This window comes from Canis lupus, chromosome 18 (assembly GCF_011100685.1).
Source record: "Canis lupus familiaris isolate Mischka breed German Shepherd chromosome 18, alternate assembly UU_Cfam_GSD_1.0, whole genome shotgun sequence".
NCBI lineage: Eukaryota > Metazoa > Chordata > Mammalia > Carnivora > Canidae > Canis > Canis lupus.
Window position 1 is genome coordinate 24,382,457 of NC_049239.1, and position 13,006 is coordinate 24,395,462.

Sequence of the window (13,006 nt, forward strand, 5' to 3'; positions counted from 1 at the left end):
TCTGTGTGGCTTTGGGCATGTCATTTTATGTCTCTGGCTCTTATCTTTTTTCATTTACAAATAAAAAATCTGGGCCAAATCCTTTCTAAAGTTCCTCCCAACTCATTTCAATACTGTTTCCAAAGGAATTTCCCAAAGAGAAAGTTGTTACTACTATGACTGGTTTAAGAATACAAAACAAATCATGGAAGTGAGCTCCTTGCTTTTTAAATTCTATTACCTCCTGAATGAAAATAAATGCTAACATTTCTCAAGTTCAGAAATTATCTAAATTATCTAAAATTTAAGATCCATAGAGATACCTGTAGTAGCCATAATTTTGACTAAAATTTGCACAAATCTATATCTTATAAACATAGTAATGAGTTAAAAATAATTTTAATTTTAAAATTTTAAATTTTAAAAATAATTTTCCATTAAACTCTGAGAAAATAGTTTAGTCATTTGCCTTTTCATACTAATGTAGCCTTAGTCTAAAAATCATTGTGTTGTCAGAAACCTAGTATCAAATTGACTGTCTATTTATTATTCTAACCACAGGCGGGGAAAACATTTCTAAATGAATTATATATAACCTAATCTTGAATAAAATGTCTTCCTTTCTGACTATTTAAAACAACTCTTATAAAATGTTTATTTGACTTTAAGAAATAGTTTACAATCTCCCACTAAATAAAGCCCACACATTTTAACCTGTCATTCAAGAGCCTACACAACTTGGCGCCAACCTATCTTTGGAGCTTTATCTCCTACTACCCAGTTTGACACATCCCAAACTCCTAAGCCATTTACTTTCTTAATATGTGTGGTGTTTTTCTGCTTACCTATCTTTGCTCCTGCTATTCCTCCTATGTGGAATGTCTACGCATTTCCGAAGTTTAACCTGCTTCAAGGCTTAGATCTAGTGCTGGGTCATTAATGAAAACATCCTAGATCCTGTACTCTCCTGTACCCTCATCTTCCTTTAGCACATCAGTGTCAGAAAGTATCTCATCTTCTTCGTAACTCCGAAATAATGTCTTTCTTATATCCTAAACATTATTAGCACATCCGAAGATATACTAAGGTAATTTGCTTACATTTAGTCCCCTTATAAGGTTGAGAGTTCTGAGGTCAGAAACTAAGTTTTTAGCCATTTTCTTGTTTTTGTCCATTTCCCCCATATCCTCAAGCATGTCTTAGTTCCCATATACAAAATAATATGTGAATCAGTATATAACTAGTAAAAGTAACTGGACAGTGTCCTGTTGCCTTAATTATATATTATTGGCAGAAAAGGACAGTTTTTTAACATCAAGTTTCAATCATTACTACTATAGTCTTAAATTACCCAATATAACTATTTTAAGGCAGCCCAGAGAAGATATTATATCAATGAAAGATAGTCAGTTAAAAAACTTCACTCTGGAGCCACCTGGGTGGCTCAGCGGTTGACCATCTGCCTTCAGCTGAGGTCGTGATCCCAGGTCCTGGGATCGAGTCCAGCATCGGGCTCCATGTGAGGAGCCTGTCTCTCCCTCTGCCTGTGTCTCTGCCTCTGTGTGTGTGTGTGTGTCTCATGAATAAATAAATAAAATCTTTAAAAAATTCACTCTTTGAAATCTTTGCAATCCTAGAGGACAAGTCATTACTCTTTAACCTCTCTTGGATTTATCCCCAGGCTGTAATAATGTTTTATTATTTATATAGAGATTTATATTTTCAAAGCACTTTAGAGCCATTAATTTGTTAAGCCAGACAACATACAGTAGAACAAGGTGAGTGTGATTAAATGTGTTTGACAGATAAGAAAACAGCAGTCATGCAAAAGTGGTCTATTCATAGCCAGCAGCAGTTGGAAGTTTATTTGAGTGCTAGAACTGTAATTTTCCTGCTGTAAAAACAACCAAACAATCGGCCAGCCCTTATTTATTATGTTTTCAATTATTCTTCATTTCCACAGAGTTAGGAGCAAATCTTATGTTAATAATCTTTAGCTCAAATATGACTAATTGTAAAGTGAAATTTTAAATTCTTACTGTTATAAAAAGTAATACCCTCTTTTAGTTTAAATGTGTGGAAATACATATCAATAACTAAGCATTATAATTCTTCAAGTCCCACTGAAAAAAGTCATAGTTGGGGGGCATCTGGGTGGCCCAGTCAGCTAAGCATCCAACTCTTGGTTTCGACTCAGGTCATGGTCTCATGGTGGTGAGACAGAGCCTGGCAGAGGGCTCGGCACTCAGCACAGAGTCAGCTGGCATTCTTTCTCTCTTCCTCTCCCCCCTCCGCCTCTCCCCCTACACGTGCTCATGTGCACGAGCTCTCTCATAAATATAAATAAATAAATAAATAAATAAATAAATAAATAAATAAATAATAAATGGTGGTACCTAGATAAATACAATGAGATCTACACCTCAACCTTATGGTGTTCACCATTTGTACTGGGTTGAAGAACAGTCTTTTTAAAAGACTTTTGGTTTCTTTTTCTTAACTCTAAATATATGAGCAAATACATATGTATAAGATAAATATATCACTTCTAAAATATAATATGCATTTGTCGTCAGAGATATAAACCTTACGAAAGATAACTTTTCCTGTCAAAGTTTTAGTTCCTCACTTGTCAATGCAAAATTGATTTGAAAGTAGATTTTCTCCCTTTATGTTCAAGGTTGTGATTTGGGGAGATGCAATAATAAATTATTAAAAGTTATTTTTCTCTCCACTCTTGGACCAAACAAATCTCTAAAGAAATTGTCTGTCCCTAGTCAGTATCTCAGGAATGTAATGTTATTTTATCCCAGTGGGGATGAGGGTTTTTCACCTTTATTTATGGCTGGCATTTTTATGCTTTTGACTCACACAACCACTCTCACACAGTGAAGCCACTCGTATTTCCTGAGAGAAGTTAAGATAATTTACTATTGTGGAATATATTTTTCGCTCATGCTGAGGCAAAGAATTAGACACATGACTCCTGTTAGTGTCAATCCTAGTGATCCATAACGTGAAAATCAGGACTTTGCATAAAAAAGCATCTGCTTCCTTTGATTCAAACCTTAAAAGTGTTTGCATATGCCCATATACTCAGGTGAGAGTTCACAGACACACACAAGTGAGGATTCAGAAGTTTAGGCCAAAGACAGCAGCAATCTATGCACTTTGATACCAAGTGACCATATGCATGAAAAAAGGATCTGGATGGGCTGTTGAACACACATATTTTAAACATTCTTCCTTTGAATTTATTATGTACATCTTTCAAAAACACTGAGGGTTTATAACAAATCTGTAACTAGAAAAAATAGATTTGACCAAAATAGTCCATACCATTTAAACCATCTTTGCAATTCCACACATCAGTTTCTGGTCAGTGTTACCTTACATATTTGTATTCACAGTTTGTTAGTATTCACATATTCACAAAACAAAGTTGCCAACACTTGGGATGCTATCGATGACCTGAGATGTCTAAGGAAACAACTTTCTCAGAAAAGATTGTCTTGATACAAGCACCTCTGGGTAAAAAAAAGGCATATGCTCCAAAGCAACAACACAGGTTAAACCTTTAGACGTCTTTAATCCACTCTCCTTTCAAGTATCTTGAGAGAAGTAAGAGTGCAAGGGTCAAAACTACATCTGAGTTTAATTATAGGACACTGTGTAGGGATACCTCTTGAGACCTTTTTTCCTTCAACTTACAGCATATGTTATGCTTAAAGGTGGAAAGACTATTTTCTCTCTCCACGTCACTGGAAATCCAGGCCTCTCGCCTCATTTAGATACTTTGATGTTTTCACTAGAGTTGGGGCTACTAGAGGAATTGATTTAGGAGAGACTTCTGTTTTAGCATCATTTTGTTTAATGGCAAATGACTGGCTCAAACGGAGTCTTTTAAAAGAGACATAAAACAATGGGAATTTCTCCAATCTTTAAAATGGTAGAAGAATTCTTCATAATCTTGTCTCTAAAATGTAAAATTAAATTAATGGACACATAAGCAAATTAACTGTTTATAGCACATGTATGCATATATATATACGTGTATGTGTGTGTATATATAAATACAAATACAAATATACACACACACACACACACACACATATGCCTGAGAAACAGAAAGCACAAGAACTAATAAGAGTGTCTTGAAACAATGTATTGCTTAGTGACTTTAGTGTTTAACAGCCGCTTTCATTACATAGTAAAAGCCATGAGGCACTAATCACTAAAGATTATCTCTAGGTAAAGTAATAATAACCCTCTGACCTATGTAGTTAGCCCCTCCATTTGCCTATACCATAGAGTTTTTTGTCGTTGTTTTTTTTTAATGCAAGGTGGAAATGAAAGTGAGCATCTGGAGAGCATTCCTGCCCCATCCAGATTAAACTCTACTGTTAACCCCTAAGCACCACCAAAACACTGTGCTGAGATTCAAATATACCAACTCATTCTTTATGCTTAACTATTTCTAGCGTGAAAGTATAAGGCACTAATTTCTTTTCAAATAAATTCTGGACTATATGATAATTGGTTCCATATATGTATGTAAGTAGAATCTGATCTAATACACTGGACTTTTTTTCTTTTCTATTTTTCTTTTCTATATTTTTTTAAGATTTTATTTATTTATTCATGAGAGACACAGAGACACAGGCAGAGGGAGAAGCAGGCTCCCTGCAAGGAGGCCAATGATGGACTCGATCCCAGGACCCCAGGATCATGCCCTGGGCTGAAGGCAGATGCTCAACCACTGAGCCACCCAGGTGTCCCTCTTTCTTCTATTTTTAATAAACTTTTCCTTTTAGAATAGTTTTAGATTTACAGAAAAAAATTATAAAGATAATGCGGAGAGTTCCTTTGTATGCCATGTGCAGTCTGTTATTTACATCTTAATTTACATCTTAAATTTACATCTTAAATAGAACATCTGTTATAATTAATGAGCCGAAATTAATACATTATTATCAGCTAAAGTTCATTACTCTATTCAGATCTCTTAGTTTTTAACCCAATGCCTTTTTCCTGTTTCAGGATCTCTGATCAATAATAGCATATCAGGTTTAGTTATCATGTCTTCATAGACTCCTTTCTATGAAGTCACATTTCATTTTTCTGAAAAATTTTTTCACAAAAAAATTTTTTTGTCACATTTTTCTCAGACTTTCCCTGATTTTGATGACTTTGATATTTTTGAGGGATACTGGTTACTTATTTTGTAGAATGAAACTCAACTGGGATTTGTCTAATGTTCTTCTCCTGATTAGACCAGGGTTATGGGTTTGTAGAGGAAGACTACAGGGGTAAACCACCATCCTCATCAAACCATATTAAGGGTACACAATATCAACATGACTTATCACTGACTTTGACCTTGATCACCTGGCTGAGGTAGCATTTTTTAGGTTTCTGTTCTGGAAATTATCCTTTTTCCTCTATTTCCATATTGTACTCTTTGGAAGGAAATCATTATTTGCAGCCCACACCTAAGGAATAAGGTGTGTGATCCAGCAACTCAAAGGCAGAGTATCTACCTTTACTCTTAAAAAAAAATCTAAATTATTTGGAATTCTTCCACATGGTATATTTTTATTTATTTATTCAATCATTTATTTATATCAGTATGGACACACAGATATTAATTTAAACATTGTTTTAAAAACTGACTATTTTGTTGCTTGGCCATTGGGAATTCTTTAAGATAGAATCTGTGTCCTTTTGTCATACATTATGTGTGTGTGTGTGTGTGTGTGTGTGTGTGTGTGTGTGTTCTATATAGGCAGGTAGACTGGTCAACTGATAGATGGACTGATCAATACCCATCAGGCTCATCTTGTAAATTTCCTTCCTCTGAATCAGAAATTCATTCAAGAAGGACTGGTTTCTCTTATTAGAGTGTGTTATTACAAATCAAGACTAGACCCTAGATAAGGATTTGTTTTAGGCCAGCAAATTCACATACATATATAATGAAATCTCAGGGAAACAGCTCAGTATTTGCTTTTCCATAACTTATACTGAATGAAAATATTCCAGTCTGACCCCTGTTTAAAAGTGATACAGCTATTTCTAAACATCACAAAGCATAAATGATATTGTTTGTTGCATTAAATACATTTGATATTCAGATGATAGAGGTGGAGAAAATTATCTGAAATCACATCTATGCAAATTTGCATGACCATTTTAATCTTTAATCATGACTTTTTTCTTAGTTTCTTGTCATCATGTAAATGAATCTCCTTGATGGAACTTCCTGATTTATGCCAGAAAAAGCAAAAATTAAAAAATGTTGCATGAGTGATAATCATAGATTGAAAATATTTTGGAATTTTGAATAATCAGGTGACCACTAAGGAACTGCAAATCATTTTCAGGTATTTTATAAATACTTCATAATTTAAAGTTGCTATTTCTATGTCTAGGTATTTTAGGGAGATAAATTGCCATTGGCACCACCATCATTATCAATTCTACAGAGAAACTGAATGAATTTGAGAAACATCTCATTCAACTATTGAGCATAGTTAGAAGACAAGGAAAGAATTATATACAGAGATGAACTCATCCTCTTCAACAAGGCTTACTCCAAAGGCATTCAGTAGCCCAATTTACCTCTTCTAAACTTTTTAAAATTTATAGTAAAACTCCTATTTCCCATATAACTGTAGGAGGTATACCAACATAATCCTGCTTAGGGTTGATAGAAAGTGCCATTTGCATTAAAGTAGAAAGTCTTTGGAGCAATTTAATATATCTTTTTCCCCCCAGCTCTGGTTTTGTAATTATTTAGTTGGGAAGTATTTTAAAATAACTCCAAGACTTATATTTTGCTTAGAATTTTTTTATTATTTTTATTATTTGATCCTAATGCCTGTGAGATTATTTTAAAATGTTATAGAGAACTTTCTTTCTTTCTTTCTTTCTTTCTTTCTTTCTTTCTTTCTTTCTTTCTTCTTTCTTTCTTTCTTTCAGAAGACTTTTTTCCATATGAAGGAATCAAAGCTCAGAATTACAAAATAATTCTTTTTAGGACTTTAGGATTAGCGATAATTTTAAAGGTGAGTTTTCCTGTTGGATGGGGCTGGGAAGGGGAAAGTAACATATCTAGAAATGCAGATATAGTGTTCTTTGGGAGGAAGAAAGATGGAAAAACTTCCCCTGCTCTCAGAGGTGACCCAGGAAGACGAAAGAGGTGGTTGATTACCAGTCAATATGTATCTGAGACTGGAAAATAGTCAAGATTGGCCCTGACTAGTTGGGGGAAGAGAGGTACCAGCATAAGGCGAAAGGTCAGGCAGGAGTGGGTATGCTTTGGAGAAAATAGTTGTGTGTTCATAAACTGAAAAATTTTGCCTTACTAAAGTAGTTTTTATATTGGAAGTCTAGGGTATTGATGAATGCAGTATTAGCTTAGCATAATATATATTTATCCACCATGTGGAGAAATCAATGACTACAATGGTATACTAGGTCACCAAAATATTACTAATCTATGTGAGTAGAGCCACTCAAGTTTTAGATCACCAACCACCAGTGATGGCTCATGAATAGGTCTGCATTATCCAGTGAATACAGGTGTTACAAGAGAGGACTAAAAGAAAAGCTAGGCATTTGGAGCCAGATCACCGTGAGGTCCGAGCCCTACTAACCAATAGCTTTGTGATCATGCAATTACCAAGGGCCTTTGAATTTTTGTTTATTCAATCATAAAATGGGGCTTTTTAGGTGGAATCAAGGGACTACTTTTTGTATAGCCCAATATAAAGTTTAAAATGCTGCAAAAATGAAAGTTGATGGGGTTTCAAAGGATAGAAGGGATGACCATTTATTATGATTAGGGATGTATCTTCACAGGTTTTCATGGTTTGCTAAGGAAGTGATGCTGTAGGTGGGGTGGATTACACCTACAGAAAAGGAGAAAGAAGATATTTCCAGAAAAGATAACAGCATGAAAAAAGGCTTGGAGATTGTTTAATTCAAGCTGTGTTTGGCAAAATGGAGTGATTATATTTGGCTACTGAATACGGAGCACAAATACATGATTAGTGGGAAAGAAGGTTGAAAAGACAGAGAAGGTCTCGATGCCAGAAGTTTAACAATGTGGTAATGTGAATGTAATTTTCAATACAACAGGTAACAGTACATGATTTATGAAGCAGTGACATGATTTGTTCATGTCATAGACATGAAAAGAAGACATACCTGATGGCAACAGAAAGGATGAACTGGAGTTTAGAGCAGATAGAGTGCAAGTGGACTGCAAATACCTAAGTGAGTTTGAACAGAGTAGAAACAGTGTGACCAGTGACACAGAAAAAGGCCCTGAAGACTCTGAAATCCAAGTCATTAGCAAAAGTCTCACTTAAGACCTCTTGACCTCTGCCTGTTGTTACCAAACAGAATTTTCAACTGTGATCTTAAAAGCTTCTCAAAGACTTATTATCTCCTTTAAATTGTCTTCTCTTCCTTTTAAGTGCTTTGTTGGTGTGTTTTTGTTTTTGCTTCCCATCATGTCTTCTTAAAAATTCTTCTGTGACCCATTGCCTTTTAAGTTTCCGTACTTACTTTAGAACTTGCTTGTTCATTTGTGTAAAAATATCCTGCTGAGCTCTTTACTAGAATTATATTGTATCTATAGAATATTTTGGAAAGGAGTAACCTCTATATAATATTCAATCTTCCAACTTTTTAACGTAGGTTTTCATAGGAGATTTTAGGTCTTCTTTAAATTCTCTTAATAATATTTCATAGTTTCTTGTATAGAGGTTTTTTTTTACATATTTTGTTAGACTTATTCCTAAATGAATTGTTTTTGAGGCCATTATGAAGTATATTGTTTATTCCTTTCATTTTCTTTTTTTATACCTTTCATTTTCTATTTTATATATTGATACTGAATCTAGCAGCTTTACAAATGTACAAAGAATACATTATAGCAATAAGGATGAATCATCTGTATCTATATGTAATGATGAAGCTCACAATGCATTATTGAATAAAAGATGGTGCACAAAACAAAGCAAATGGTATGATCCCATTTGTCTGAAGTACAAAAATAGATGAAACAAATCTCTGCATTGAGATGCTGGTTACATGGATATATCCAGTAATAAAAAGTCAGAAAGCTATACATTTATGGTACTTTTTTCCTTAGTAGATTTTGATAAATAGTTAACAAGATTTAAAAAACAGAGATGAGTCTTCCTTCTGGTGTACTTTTACTACTTACCATACTTAATGCTTTGGTTTTCTTTTTTCTAAGATTTACATGCTACATAGGGAATAAAAAGTGAGAGGAATCAAAGATGGGGATGGAGAAAGGTATAAACCACGGGGATTTTGCATGATGAATATATATCATATTCCTCAGAAACATCCAACCTGTAACATCTTTCCATGTTTTATTGTCTAGCAGCTTGGGTATAGTTGAGTTCCTTCAAAATTCTGAATACTCTGACTACTAGGCTCCGGGCCGCACTGAAAACATACTCTCTTTGCCAGTGTCAGTCACACCAAGCCAGTGGGAGGTGAGAGACGAGGCACTGCCGCTGGTGGTGAGCTGCTAGGCAGAAGTAACACCATAAGGCAAACGATAAGTACATGATTCCGATTTAACTTAGCACTGAAATGTTTATAAGCTGAAGGGCACGACATTGACTTTGTAGTCACTTGCTATCGAAAGCATGCTAAATAGCCATGGGATACACACAGATAATTTCATGTTTTGGTGTTGTACCTTTTCTTACCTAAAGATTATGCAACTGTATTTTGTTCTCTATATTTATTTAGTGTTTTCCCTTAATAAAATACCAAATGTACTGCATTATGACAAGCTCATGCGTTTAATAGTAAAAGAGCCTGCCAGCATTATCTCAAGGATTTCAATCTGATTATTATAAGAATGTTTTTCAGCATCTTTAGGTTTTATCCACGTGTTTTTAGTAAGTCAGTCTATAGATTCACCTAAATAACACCACAGGATGTGTCTACATCAATTTTAGTTCTGTTTTTAATGGATTGCCAGACTTGTTAACAGATCTTAAGAAAACTATGCCCAAACAAAATAAATACACTTTCCCTCATCAATTATAGCCATAAGAGCTTAACTCTAAATAAAAATTTACTGATGTCTAACTTACATTGTTCCAAATTAAAAAGAAATTCTTAGCAGAAAAGAAACATCCAAAATAATCCAACCTTATCCAACCCTGTGATGAAAACAGCAATATATTTTGTAGACATGCATATTTTTAGAAATTTGGATTTGAAACTTTAAAATATTACTGCCAAGAAACATTCAACCAAATTTGAAAGCTGTCCTTGAACTCAGTATAATCATTTTATACTTTATCTAAGCCTTTATGCTGAGAGAACCTTCAGAAACATTGAAACATTAACTTTTTTTCAGGGTTTTTTTGTTTTACAATTTCCCATCAAAAAATAAAATGGATGTGAAATGATTAATGATTAAATAATATTGTGATGAGAATTTAAAAATATGAAATCTATGTATTTAAAGAGAATGAAACTATATAAAAATAAAATGGTAAATTGATATAATCACTAGTGCACATTTTCTAGAGAACATATACAAATACGAATAAGATAGACACCTGGCTTTCCCTTTTTGTCTTCTTTGCCTATTTCAGGTAAAAATTATCTAATCCGTTTGGCAAGCAATAATGACAATAAAGGCTAAGGTTTCTACTCAAATAATGAGCGATTTTTCCAGATTTAGCACTTTCTATAAAGTCATAATACTTTAATAACTGTGAAATGTCACTGCTGAAAATTGATCTAGAATACCTGCTCAGCAGATAATTTTTAAAGTAAGTCAAATTAGTTAGAACAGAGTGAATCAAATTGCTGCTACATTTAGCTTTAAAGAGAAATGAACTATAGGTTTTCCTGTAATATGACTTTTCTTTACTCGGGAAATTTAAACTCTCAAAAATTATTTTAAATAAAACTCTGTATGCAAAGTCAAAATTATAATCATCTTTATTTTATTTTAACATTTTATTTATTTATTTGAGAGAGAGAAAGAGACCGAGAGAGCACAAGCAGTGGGGAGGGGCAGAGGGAGAGGGAGATGCCGACTTCCCGCTAAGCAGGGAGCCCGGGGTGGGGCCGGACCCAGGACTCCAAGATCAGGACCTGGGCCAAAGGGAGACACTTAGCTGACTGAGCCACCCAGGGGCCCCAAAATTACACTCTTCTTAATGAAAGGTCAAGTCTTTTATTATTACTATGTAGGAATGATTTCACATCTTAAATATCAATCACCCAAAAGAGGTAGCTAACCATTGAGAGTACAATCCATCCAATCTCCAGGAAGCCCACTCACAAATGTACATGCCAGTGCAGACAATTACAGACACACAAAGTAGAACTTTGTGATAGGGTTGAAAGAAGTAACTTGCCCTATGTTGCTGAATAGTCAATAAGTTTTCATTTGAGAAATCTGCTAACTCCCTATTTCACAGATCGATTAAACAAGAGGCCAAAAATCCAAACTAATGTTTTCATAAAAGGTATGAATGTCTTGGGCAGCCCCGGTGGCTCAGCAGTTGAGCATCTGCCTTCGGCCCAGGGCGTGATCCTGGGGACCCGAGGTCGAGTCCCACGTAGGGTTCCCCGCATGGGGCCTGCTCCTCCCTCTGCCTCACTCTCTCTCTCTGTGTGTCCCTCATGAATAAATAAATAAAATCTTTAAAAAAGATTACGAATGTCCTTTTCTTCTACCTCACCTAGCTCTTACCTCCTCCCATCCCGCATTTCTATTCTATTTAGAGGAAATGACTTACTCTCACTGGGACACACTGCAGTTGATTGTTCAGAGGTCAGCAAAAAACAAATAAGAGGATAAAATATTTTAAACTTACTACTTCTTATAAACAGCCTAGGTCATAAAAAAATAGAAATAGGAAGAATGTAGAAATACCGCAACACCACTAATTACCTTAACACTTTGATAAATTTTCATTTTAAATCCAACAGCTACCTAGGAATATATTTATAATTTCCACAAAATTAATATTTCTGATCAATTATTTCTAATATTTAAATTTCATTAGAGAATATGGGCTCTAATTTTCAAATTTAATCAATATTTTATAAATTCAGGTTTTATTTATAATCAGATGCATCATTATTTTTCGTAAATATCTATAAAGTCTACATATGAAGGATGAAAATATATCTTTTTATATATTTGTATTTAATTGAGTTTGATAGTTATTCAGTGTTGATGTCACAATAATGTCTGAAACTGAAAAGTTCTAAAACTGTGAGCCAGGACACAATATAACAAATATATCATGTTGCCTTAAAGGCCCACATTTTTAATTCAAAAATGTACATCCCTAATTAAGGAGTTACTTAAGGGAGCTAAATAAAGTTCTTAAAAACATACTCTTCACTAGTGAACCTGAAACAAGTCTCAAAGATAAAGTAATTATACTTTTGTATTAAATTGCTAGGTGCCTGTTGTGCCCAAGACTGCGAATCCGAGAAACCACCGAGGAGCCGACACCAATACAAACACACGAGGGTTTATTTACAAACTCGGGCTTGGGTCCAAGTATACCTGACACAGTGGAGCAGACACTTGGACCCCGAGGTGGGTCTCAGCTGGGTTTTTATGGGCTGGTCTAGGGGACTTCCAGAAGAGGGGGAGGCCTGGGATGGCTGGACTTGTGCTAACGTTGAACTTGAGGTGGAATGGCCCTAATTTTCTTGGCCTCCACAGTGCCCATCTCCAAATCTCTATAAAATCTAATCACACTGATGCTTTTATTTCAATATTCATTGAAACACATGTTTAATCAATGTGCTTATCTGATTCAGAGCCTGATTTTGGTCATCTCATATGCTGCTGTTAACCGAGCTGTGTTTTCAGTATAAAACGATTAAACTAGAGTGGTATATGGAACAAAACTATATCTTCACAATTTTTCTAGAGAGCAATACATATTTGTAAATATTTTAGTAATTAATTCTCCTGGAAATGGCCTCT